The following is an 11,917-nucleotide window of genomic DNA, read 5'->3' as shown; positions in this document are numbered from 1 at the left end:
ATCTCATACAGCTTAATACCAAAAAAGCAAATAACCCAATCCACAAATAGGCAGAAGACCTAAACAGACATTTCTCCGAAGAAGACATACAGATGGCCAACAAACACATGAAAAGATGCTCAACATCACTCATCATTAGAGAAATGCAAGTCAAAGCCACAGTGAGGTATCACTTCACACCAGTCAGAATGGCCATCATCAAAAAATCTAGAAACAATAGATGTTGGAGAAGTTGTGGAGAAAAGGGAACTCTCCTGCACTGTTGGTGGGAATGTAAGTTGATACAGCCACTATGGAAAACAGTTTGGAGGTTCCTTAAAAAACCAAAAATAGAACTACCATATGACCCAGTAATCCCACTCCTGGGCATATACCCAGAGAAAATCATAATCCAAAAAGAAACATGTACCATAATGTTCATTGCAGCACTATTTACAATAGCCAGGACATGGAAGCAACCTAAATGCCCATCAACAAATGAATGGATAAAGAAGACGTGACATATATATACAATGGAATATTACTCAGCCATAAAAAGGAATGAAATGGAGCTACATGTAATGAGGTGGATAGACCCAGAGTCTGTCATACAGAGTGAAGTAAGCCAGAAAGAGAAAAAAAATATTGTATGCTAACTCATATATACGGACTCTAAAAGCAAACAAACAAACAAAGGTACTGATGAACCCAGTGACAGGATAAGAATAAGGATGCAGATGCAGAGAATGGACTGGAGGACACGGGGTTGGGGGGGCGGGGGGCGAAGGGGAAGCTGGGACGAAGGGAGAGAGTAGCATAGATATATAAATACTACCAACTGCAAAATAGATAGCTAGTGGGAAGTTGCCGTATAACAAAGGGAGATCAACTCGATGATGGGTGATGCCTTGGAGGGCGGGGACGGGGTGGGGGGGGGGGGAGTCGCGGGAGGGAGGGGATATGGGGATATGTGTATAAATACAGTTGATTCACTTTGGTGTACCTCCTAAGCTGGTACAAGAGTGTAAAGCAATCATACTCCAATAAAGAGCTTAGAAAGAAAGAAAGAAAGAAAGAAAGAAAGAAAGAAAGAAAGAAAGAAAGAAAGAAAGAAAGAAAGAAAGAAAAGAAAGATCCCACGTGCCACAACTAAGACCCGACACAGACAAAAATATAAATAAATAAATAAATAAATAAATAAATAAATAAATAAATAAATAAAAGAATAAATGAGTCGTATCTGGTGTTTGCCCTGAAGGCACCTGTTGAACCCTGAGACCTAGACAGTCAAAATTTTTTATTACTTAACCCACAATAAGACATTTCACAGCATAATCATTTCATGATGTATATAAGACAAATCATTCTGCTGTACACAGACTTATACACTGCTATATGTCAATTATATCTCCATAAAACTGGAAGAAAAAAAGACATTTTTACAACAGCACCCAAGACAGAGACAAAAGTTTCACAAGCAATATTCACCCTAATTACATGTGAGCCATGCTAATATTCCTCAGTCTAATCTATTCCAAACTATTCAATTGCCTCTTTTTTTTTTTTTTTTTAATGCTGGTTGAGTCCCATTAAACAATGGAGTGCTAGGAGCTGAAGAGTATTCTATTTGGAGCGGGGAAGCCAAGTTGCAATCAAACTGCAAGTTGCAATCAGGAAACATTCAGAAGAAAAAGACCATTGCGGTCCCAGGTCCAGTGTTTTGTTGGAGTTTTCTTTTCTAGGGAGTTAAAGTTTGGTCATATTGAGTTTGAAATATCAATTAGATATTCAAGCAGAAATTTTGAGTGGGCAGTTAATTTATATGTCTGGGCCTCGGGAGAGAGAACTGGGTTGCAGGTGTGAATTCAGAGTTATCAGCAGACAGGCAGTACTTAACTGGATGAGATGACCGTGGGAGGAGAGAAGGCAGAGGAGAAGAGAGGACCAAGGACTGAGCCTGGGGCATTCAGATGTTAAGCAGCCAGTGAGAAGAAGTGACCCACAACCTCTACCCTTTTCTTTCTCCTTTTCTCCAATCTTGCTGTCAGAAACACAGATGTGGTGGATGCCCTCAAGGATGTTAAGACCAAGGCCTCACTCTAGGCATGGTAGAACAGTGAGCTGCTGTGTGGGGTCTGATACTTCCAGCTGAATCTAATTCCTAACTGACACAGGAACAATACTGAGAAACTCCTGGCAAGATTGACCACGAAAAAAAAAAAGGAAAGTGGCACAAATAAACAATGTGAAATTTGAAGATTGGGACTACAGAACTACAGCTATGGCAGAGATTTAAAAGATAATTGAGGGAGATCCCTGGTGGCACAGTGGAAAAGACTCTGTGCTCCCAATGCAGGGGGCCTGGGTTCTCGATCCCTGGTCAGGAAACTAGATCCCACATGCATGGCACAACTGAGTTCACGTGCCACAAATAAGAAGCCCTGGAGACACAACTAAGGAGCCTTTGAGCTGCAACTAAGACCCAGCACAACCAAATAAATAATTTTTTTTTTTTTTTAAAGAGGTGAGCTGGGGCTTCCTAGGTGGTGCAGTGGTTGAGAATCCGCCTGCCAATGCAGGGGACACGGGTTCGATCCCTGCTCCAGGAAGATCCCACATGCCGCGGAGCAACTAAGCCCGTGAGCCACAACTATTGAGCCCATGTGCTGCAACTACTGAAGCCCATGCACCTAGAGCCTGTGCTCTGCAACAAGAGAAGCCATGGCAATGAGGAGCCCACGCACCACAACGAAGAGTAGCCCCTACTCACCACAACTAAAAAAAAAAAAAGAAAGCCCGGGCACAGCAAAAAAGACCCAACACAGACAATTTAACTAATTAATTAATTATTTAAAAAAAGAGGTGAGCTGACAGTCCTCCCTTTAAAAAAAAAAGATAATTGGAGACTATTAGAAACAATTTTATGACAACAAAGTTAGAACAAAGGTAAAATAGACAAATTCCTGGAAAAATTAAAATTTATATCAAAAACAATCAAGTAGATTATGAGAAAGAAAAATTATAGAACATTACTTGAGAACATAGATGTAAATGCCCTAAACAAAAGATTAACAAGCTAAATCTAGCAATGTATTTACAAGATAATAAGCACGAATTCCCTGGCAGTCCAGTGGTTAGGACTCAGCACTTTCACTGCCGAGGCCCAGGTTCAATCCCTGGTCAGGGAACTAAGATCCCACAAACCACATGGTACAACCAAAAAAATAATAATAATAATAATAATAAAATAAAAAAATAAAAGAAAATAAACATGTCCTGACCAAACGTGAGTTTACTCTAGGAAGTCTGAGTCAACATTAGAAAATCTACTACTGTAACCATACTAATATGTTAGAGGAGGGAAACCAAGTGAACATTTCAATATACAGAAAATGCGCCTGATAATTCAACAATGTTTTATGTTAAAAATTCTTAGCAAACTAAAAAAAAAAAAGGAAGGGCTTCCTAGGTGGTGCAGTGGTTAAGAATCCGCCTGCCAATGCAGGGGACACGGGTTCGATCCCTGCTCCAGGAAGATCCCACATGCCACGGAGCAACTAAGCCCGTGTGCCCAAAAAAAAAAAAAAAAAAAAAAAAAAAAAGGAAAAAAAAAAAATCTTAGGAAACTAAGTATAAAGCACCCCTAACCCGGTAAAGCGCCCCCTCCTGGAGGGGAGGGTATCTACATACATTTGGAATTCCGTAAGGAAAATGTCTCTGCTCCCCATTTATTCAATCACCTCTAATTTTACTTTTTAGTTTTATTGAGCTATAATGAACATACAGTTATGTATAAGTTTAACGTGTACAGCATAAATCAGCTTTTATTATAAAAGAAACTAAAACATTTTTGTGGACCCCTAAAAGTACTGAGACGCCTAGGTACTGTGCTTATTGTGGGTTGAGGAGTCCAACAATAATGGAAACTCGACTTCCCACCAGCCAGATGGAATGAGGGCTCTGAGTGGGTTTTTAAAATAGCTTATATCTTGCCTACCTGATTATGTGCACCCATTCATAGCCTCTACACCCGCTTCAGCCTTTTCTCTCACTTCTGTCTCTTTCTGACGCTCTCTAGGTCTGTCCCTATCTCCCTTTCCTGGTCTTTCTATGATTATGCCTTCCCCTCCCTCCAGCCTTCCCCACCCCCCACCAGCCCCACCTGCTACAGAGCACTCTGGTTCCAAGGAGAAGATGCTTTAGCTGTGAGTGCATCAGATGCCAGGACCTCCCCTCCCACTCCCTCCATCTCTTCCATGCCCTCCCTCCTCCCGTATCTGAGGCTGGACTCAGCAGCCACCGCCCACTGCCACCCCCAGACAAGCTGGGAGGAAGGAACAGCTTGGATGCGGGGCTGCCTTTCCCTTCAGAGGGGAGGCCAGAGCTCAGCTGACTTGTGAATTATTGAGCTCCTGTGCTAGTGGCTCCACTTGGCAGAGCGCTGGGACCCTCGGCACCAGCCTAGAAGAGTGGGACAAACTCAAGGTCATTCAGGCTGAAGCTGAGCTGGGCAAGGCTCTAAGCTCCCAGCCTCCCTCCTATCCCCTCACCTGAGTCCCCAAGGGCTAAACCTGGTAAATCCCCACCCTTCCTCACTTTATAGCGAACCCAGCCCAGCCCTAGTCAGAGGTAACCAGTGCCCTCCCCTGTCCCGGACCTCTGACCTCCACACAGTTTCCCTCCATCCTTCGTCCCTCAGACAGGGGGCCTCTGAGGGTGGAACTCCACAGGAGGGGACTGAGGGCAAGACGGCTCAGATTAGGGGCTCCAAGTCTGGGCCTGCTCATCCCCAGTCTATGTCACCACCTCCCTTAATGTCTCCTCACAGGTGGCACAAATCCAGGACCCAGGGAGGGGCCCTCACAGCAGCGCCCATGCTAACCTCTAGGCACATCCCTGCAAGTTCAAGAGAGAACCCTCCCCTTCCCCACCATCCCTATGATTTCAGCAAGAATTGAACAGGGTAGAAAGAAGCCCAGTATGTGAGGAGCTGGATCTGGGTTCAGTGACTTAGCCACTCTGAGTTTCAGTTTGCTTATCCATAAAATGGGAAGAATAATGTCTGCAGCTGGTCTTCCCAGGGTCTACTTGTGGGCCTGCTTTCATCTCTTCACTGTCACGGCTAGAAGGCAACTATAAGGCCCAGGCTGGGGCGCAGGCTGGCCTCTGCCTATTCCAGCTCCACCATCTTGTCTATTTATTTTTCTAGTACTCTTCCATTGGGAACCACTCCTGGAATCCCTCCCCTGGGACCCCAAAATGCCCTGGACAACCTTCCACTGCAGCACTAAGCTGCCACCTCTCACACTGTGTTGGCACCTGTGGGTATGCTCTGTCTTCCCCACACACTGTGAGTTCCCCAAGGTCACATGCCAAGTTTTATTCCTCGCTGTGACTGCAGCAGTCACACCAGGCCAAGGCACAGAATAGGGACTCAGTGATGCCCGCTGAGTGAAGAAATGGCCTAGAGACTTTTCAGGTTCTCTATCTTGATTACCACCCGCTCCCCTGCCTCACCTTACTTGCCAGGGACTTTGAGTGTCCACTGCTGCTGGCTCTCCCAAGCCTACTGTCCTTCTCAATGTCGCACTTGGGAGGTCCGGGGGCAGGACACTGCACCACCACCCCACCACTTCCAGCAAACTCTGTTCTTTTCCCTCTGCCCTTGAATTTCGCCAATTTCCTTAGACCACAAACTCATGGGGTTGTGCTAAACTGTTACACTGGTGGCCTCTGATGAAGCAGGCCTCCAGATATCCATGCCCTCATGTGTCCCCTCCCACACTGACTCTGGGCTTGGCTATATGAATTGCTTTGGCCAATGGGATGCCAAGACGCATGAAGCAAGCAGAGATTCAATAAGCACTTGCACAGTGGGGCCTGTCCTCTTGGAAACCAGGCTCCTCGCTATGGTCAGCTAGACTTTTTTTTTTTTAATTTCATTATGAATTTTATTCCAAAGTGGCTCTAACAGTAAATACCAGAGACATTGATGTAGAGTATGAATATTGTTTCAGGTAAAGTGAAAATGGATAAAAGCAATATTTCTCGTTAATGTGTTTTTAGATAACATGATAAATGTGAGTCAAAATGTAATAAATATTAATGAACTTATTTACCAAACGGAAACACTCGCAGACATAGAAAACAAATCCATGGTTACCAAAGGGGAAAGGAGAGGGGAATAAATTAGTAAACAACAAGGTCCTACCATATAGCACAGGGTACTGTATTCAATATCTTGTAATAAACTATATTGGAAAAGAAAAAATGTAATATATTTAAAATAGATGCTTTACTATTTTATCTATTTTGAAAAGTTTATGTATTCAGAATTATAGGGGAGCTTTTTTTTTAGGATAACCACTTTATTTTGAGTAGTAAGCAAAACTCTGTTATAACATAATAAACAAACTTCCGCCAATTTCTTCACAGTTAATCCAAAGAACAAAACCTCTGACAATTAGAATTTACATTTAACCTTAAATATTCTAAAATCCATCCTTTTCAACTTTGAAATTTTAATTTTGCCTAATCCCATGAACTAGGGCAAAGCTTGATCAATGATCAAATTCCTAATTTTTGCTGTTCAGCCACTTTTGATCTTGCTCTTGATTCTGTAGATTCCAGAGTGTTCAATGAATTTGTAATAGACTTCCAAGATGAAGCAGAATTTCTTGCCTGAAATCTTGGCTTGTTTGCCTGAAACCTTGGTTTGTGTTCTTTCTTTTTTTTTTAATTAATTTACTGATTTTTGGCTGTGTTGGGCCTTCATTGCTGCACACGGGCTTTCTCTAGTTGTGGTGAGCAGGGGCTACTCTTCATTGCAGTACATGGGTTTCTCATTGCAGCGGCTTCTTTTGTTGCGGAGCACGGGCTCTAGGAGCACAGGCTTCAGTAGCTGCGGCGCGTGAGCTCAGTAGTTGTGGCTCATAGGCTCTAGAGCACAGGCTCAGTAGTTGTGGCACATGGGCTTAGTTGCTCTGAGGCATGTGGGATCTTCCCAGACCAGGGATCAAACCCATGTCCCCTGCATTGGCAGGTGGATTCTTAGCCACTGCGCCACAAGGGAAATCCTGTGTTCACTTTTTAAACAAAAAATATGCTCCAAAAAATGCCCACAGGTTCAGCTACTAAAACTCCTTTAAAGATCTTCTTTCCCAGTGGATCCACAGTAAGAGCCATCCTGAGGTGGGTACTCGCAGGGCTGCGCATCAGACTTCCGAATGAGAGGCCAGGTGAAGAGAGGTCCTGGGAGAGGCGATACCATATTGGTAATCCAGCCCCCATTGCTCCCAGCTGAGCGCAGCCCCATGAGCGACACCAGGCAAAACCAGCAGAACTGGCCAGCTGACCCCAGGTGAACTACAGAATTTTTAGAAACAATATATCATTTTAAGTCACTAAGTTTTGGGGTGATTTATTTCTCAGCAGTAGATAACTGAACCAAGGGCCATCCTGAGTCCTCACTGCCCATGTCTTGCACATCCAGTCCTGTGCGATCCACCTCCAGGATATATCACGTCTGGGACCACTTCTCACCTCATTCCCAGGCACCCTAGTCCAGGCTACTGTCTGTCACCTGGATTATTCCCAAAGCCTCCTCCCTGGAATCCCTGCCTTCACTCTTACTCTCCTGCAGTCATCACACAGGGACCAGAGTGAAGCTTTTGGGGGGTTAGTCAGATCAAGCCACCCCCCTACTTGAGGCCCTCTAGTTGCTTCCTGTATCACTTAGATTAAAAGACAGGCAGCTCAGTGGCCTTCGGAGCCCTGTGCAGCCCAGTGCCCACCACGTCTCCACCCCCAGCTCTAGGTACTTGCTCAATGTGCTCCAGCAACGCTAGCTTCCTTTCTGTTTCTTGAACATGCCAAGCTTATTTCCATCTTGGGCCCTTCACACCAGCTCTTTACTCTGCCCAGAAGACTCTTCCTCTAGGTCTTTCCATTTAGGTCTTCCAGTTCTCAGTTTACATGTCCCCTTCCCAGAAAGGCTACGTATAGGAGAGGGAACTGAGGCTCAGAGAAATGAGGTCATTTCCCAAGTACCCACAACTAGGAAGCATCTGGGCTGAGTTTTCATCCTAGGTCTGTGTGAGCCCCTACTCCAGGGCTCTTTCTGCCACATCAGGGGTTTGGAAGGGTGAAGGTCATGGGCTCCTGAGAATGGGGAGAGGTTGGAGGGGCTTCCTTCACTTGCTCCTTCCAAAACACTCCCAGACATAGCCTTTGGACCCTGCCCTGGGCTGGGTGCTGGGGACTCAAGAGATGAATCAGACCAGACTTTATTCTCTGGGAGCTCCGGTCTGGGGACAGGGAAAGCAGCAGAGGAGGTCAAGGCCATCAGAGGGGCTCAGACAGCCTTCTAAGGTAGCTCAGGGAGACAGCCTTCTAGCTGGGGGCTCTCTGGAAAGGCTTAACAGGGGATGTAAGACTGGCTGGGGGAGAGGGGGAGGGCCAGAAAGTGGTGGTGGTGTTCAGTGGCCAGAGAGGCCTATTGTTCCCTGTGAGTGACCGGGGGACTCAGCATCGGCGGCTATATGTGTCCAGCCACTGTGTGTGTGTGTGCGTGTGTGTGTGTGCGTGTGTGTGTGTGTAAGAGAGTGAGGCAGTAGTACCAGGGGTAAGGTGGAGGGTAGGCAAGAGAAGGGCTGAATGAATAGATTTTACTGATGTGGAAACTAAAGCCCAGGGAGGCTGGGTTGCTTGCTCCAGCTCACAAAGCCACTAGGTGGTACAGGCAGGATTTGAACCGAGCCTACCCTGACACCACCTCCTCGAGGGCCCACTGCTTATTCAGTATGCGACCTCAGCTAAAGCCATTCTTGTCATGGGCCTTATTTCCTCATCAGTAAACTAAAGGAGTTGGATGAAGGTTCTTTCAGCATGAGGACTCTGCAGAAAATACCTTTACTGGAGCTTAGAACCAAATTCGGAACCAAAGAAGCAGCCCCTGGCTCAACCTGGTACAGGATGGCTTCTTAGACTGCATCTCCCTCCAGGCCTAGCAACTGGGTTCCATGAAAGCTAAAGACAGGGAGCCCCAGTAATTCCCCCAGTGTCAGGTGGACCTGGGGTCTCAGTCTCAACAGCCTAACCTAGAGTTCCAGAAGCCCTTACAGCCCAGCTCCTTAGAATTCCAGGGCTCCAACCATACCTCTAACCACATTATTAGCCCAGCCCAGATCCCAGCTTACCTGTCCAGCATAACTCTAGGACTCCCCTGGTTCTCACCAGCCTCCAGGAACACCAGCATTTAGCCAATGAAGGAAAGGGGAGAGGCAACTCGGAATGGTCATTGGCCCATTGTCTGACAAATACAGACAGACCTGACCAATCAGAAGAGCCAAGACAACCTCAACTTCCATGTTCCAATTCTGTTCATCCTCCACCATTCTATTCCCACCGGGTTCTCTTTCAGGTGGTTCCATTCCATTTATTCCATTCAGAATTCCAGGAAATTATATCTGACAAAGAGATGTACAGTAAGTAGAATTAGAGCTGATTACAGAAGAGAATTCTTGAGGGAAGAATTCCCCCATTCTGCCAGGGCCTGGGGCGTCCTCCAGGGCCCAGTTTCAGTGGTACCCAGAAGAACCACTGCAAAGACTCAGGCTCTGAACAGAAAGAACTTGGGCTCAGTTCTGGGCTCTGCCCCTTACTGTGTGACCTTGGGCAAGAGGCTTAAATCTCTGAACCTCTGTTTTCTTAGCTATAAAATAAGGATTTGGGATCTATTCACTGAGTTATTGTGAGGATTAAATGGGAATAAGGCTCATAATATACCTAACACAAAGTAGGTGATTATGATCAGTTGTAGTAACTTGTTCTCCTGCTTATTCTCAGAAGCTGTGGTCTGGCCTCTGAGAGTCCTGGCTCCAGAGTGACTAGGGAGGCAGAGGAGGGCAGGAAGAAGGGGTTAAAATAAAATACTTGTTATCTAATTACTATGTGCTCTCCTCTGTAGTAATCACCACATGAAACTATTATTACTTCATGAACAAGGCGTCTGAGGCACAGAGAAGTTTAATAACTTGGCCAAAGTCACACAGCTAGTAATAGCAGAGTTGAAACATAAATTCAGGCTCCCTGGCTCCAGAGTTCAAACTCGGAACCACTGTTCTATCCTACCTCACATTAATCCCATTTTAGGATGAGGAATGTTGAGGTTCAAAGAAATAAATTCACACTGCCGCTGAACAGGGGTGCATCTAGGACTCCAACTTAGATCCTATGACTCCGAAGTTCTGGCAATTTCTGCTGTTGAGTGCTGCCCCCTAGCGCCCCCTATGGGAGAAGCACACCAGAGGCAAGGAGCATAATACCCATGGATCCACACTACCCACACTCCCCTGACCCACTGCTTCTCCCCACAACCAAAGCTGCAGGTCTTATAGCTTCTAAATATCACTCTGAATGTCATCCATATACACAATCAAGATATTTCTCGGCTATCTCACAAATCCTTAAATTCAACAGGTCTAACACCAAGTTTACACTTTTACACCCCCAACCTGCCTTCCCCAGTCATCTCCATCCATCCGGTAGCACAAACCAGTACCCCAGACATCCTTGACACCTCCCTCCTCCCCTCATTCTGTCACTAGTCCAGGAGCCTGAATGGTGGCTGAAGAAGGAGACCAGAAAAGTAAACATCAATCAGATCAGAGCAGCAGTGGTGGAAGCAGAGGATCAGGACAATGGCCCCCAGTTGTGGCCAAGAGGAAAAACTGAGCTCAGGGGGTCAGAAAGGCAGGCCTTTCTGCTTAGGAAGAAGCCCTGACATGGCTTTGAGGGCTGGGAGGAGGGCACAGTAAGAAACACTGTACTGGGAGCCAGAAGGACTGGGTTCCCAGCCAGCTCCACTACTTACTCACAGTATGGCCTTAGGAGCTTGATGTGCCTCAGTTTCCCCATCTGTAAAATGAATATGACCATGGCTACCTCTAGGGCTGTTGAAGGATCAAATTTAAAAGTGTTTGCTTTCTAAACTGTAAAAAAAAAAAAAAAAAAAAAAAAAAAAAAAAACTGTAAAGAGAAGTGCACAGGAGAAGTGGGCTATTATCTGGAAATTTCACTCCCATAGACTTCTCTCTTCTTTGTTTTGCTAAATGTGGACCCATAAGGTACCTTGTTTTGTTTTCAAAGAATGTCATCAGTTTGGGGGCTTTTTAAAAATTTTTTTTGGCTGCACTGTGCAGCTTGTGGGATCTTAGTTCCCGAACTAGGGATTGAACCCGGGCTCTCAGCATTGAAAGTGCCTAGTCCTAACCAGTGGACCGCCAGGGAATTCTGTCAGGGGATTTTTTAATTGTGGTAAACAAACAAACCACAAGAACAAAATTTGCCATTTTGCCCATTCTTCAGTTACAATTCAGTGGCATTATTTACATTCACACTGTTGTGCAACCATCACCATTATCTTTTTCCAAAATTTTTCATCATCCCAAATAGAAACTCTGTACCCATTAAGCAATAACTCCCAATTCCTCCCTCCCTCCAGCCCTTGGAAACCTCTAATCCCTGTCCCTATGAATTTGTTTGTTCTGAATATTTAATATAAATGGAATTACAATATTTGTCCTTCTGTGTCTGGCTTATTTTACTTAGCATGATGTCTTCAAGGTTCATCTATGTTGTAGCATATATCAGAACTTCATTTTTTTTATGGCTAAATAACACTCCATTGTGTGTATATACCATATTTTGTTTATCCATTCATCTGTTGAAAGACACTTGAGTTTTCCACCTTTTGGCTATTGTGAATAGTGCTGCAATGAACACTGGCGTGTAAGTACCTGTTTGAGTCCCTGTTTTCAATTCTTTTGGGTATATACCTACAGTGTCATCAGTTTTTGACAGAGTTTTTCAATATGCACTGTGGAAGGGATGGGCCCTTGGGAACAAGGCCCAGTGTGTTTGAGTGTGGGAGGGAGAA

Source organism: Hippopotamus amphibius, chromosome 1 (genome assembly GCF_030028045.1).
Source record: "Hippopotamus amphibius kiboko isolate mHipAmp2 chromosome 1, mHipAmp2.hap2, whole genome shotgun sequence".
NCBI lineage: Eukaryota > Metazoa > Chordata > Mammalia > Artiodactyla > Hippopotamidae > Hippopotamus > Hippopotamus amphibius.
Note: the sequence above shows the minus strand (reverse complement) of the source record.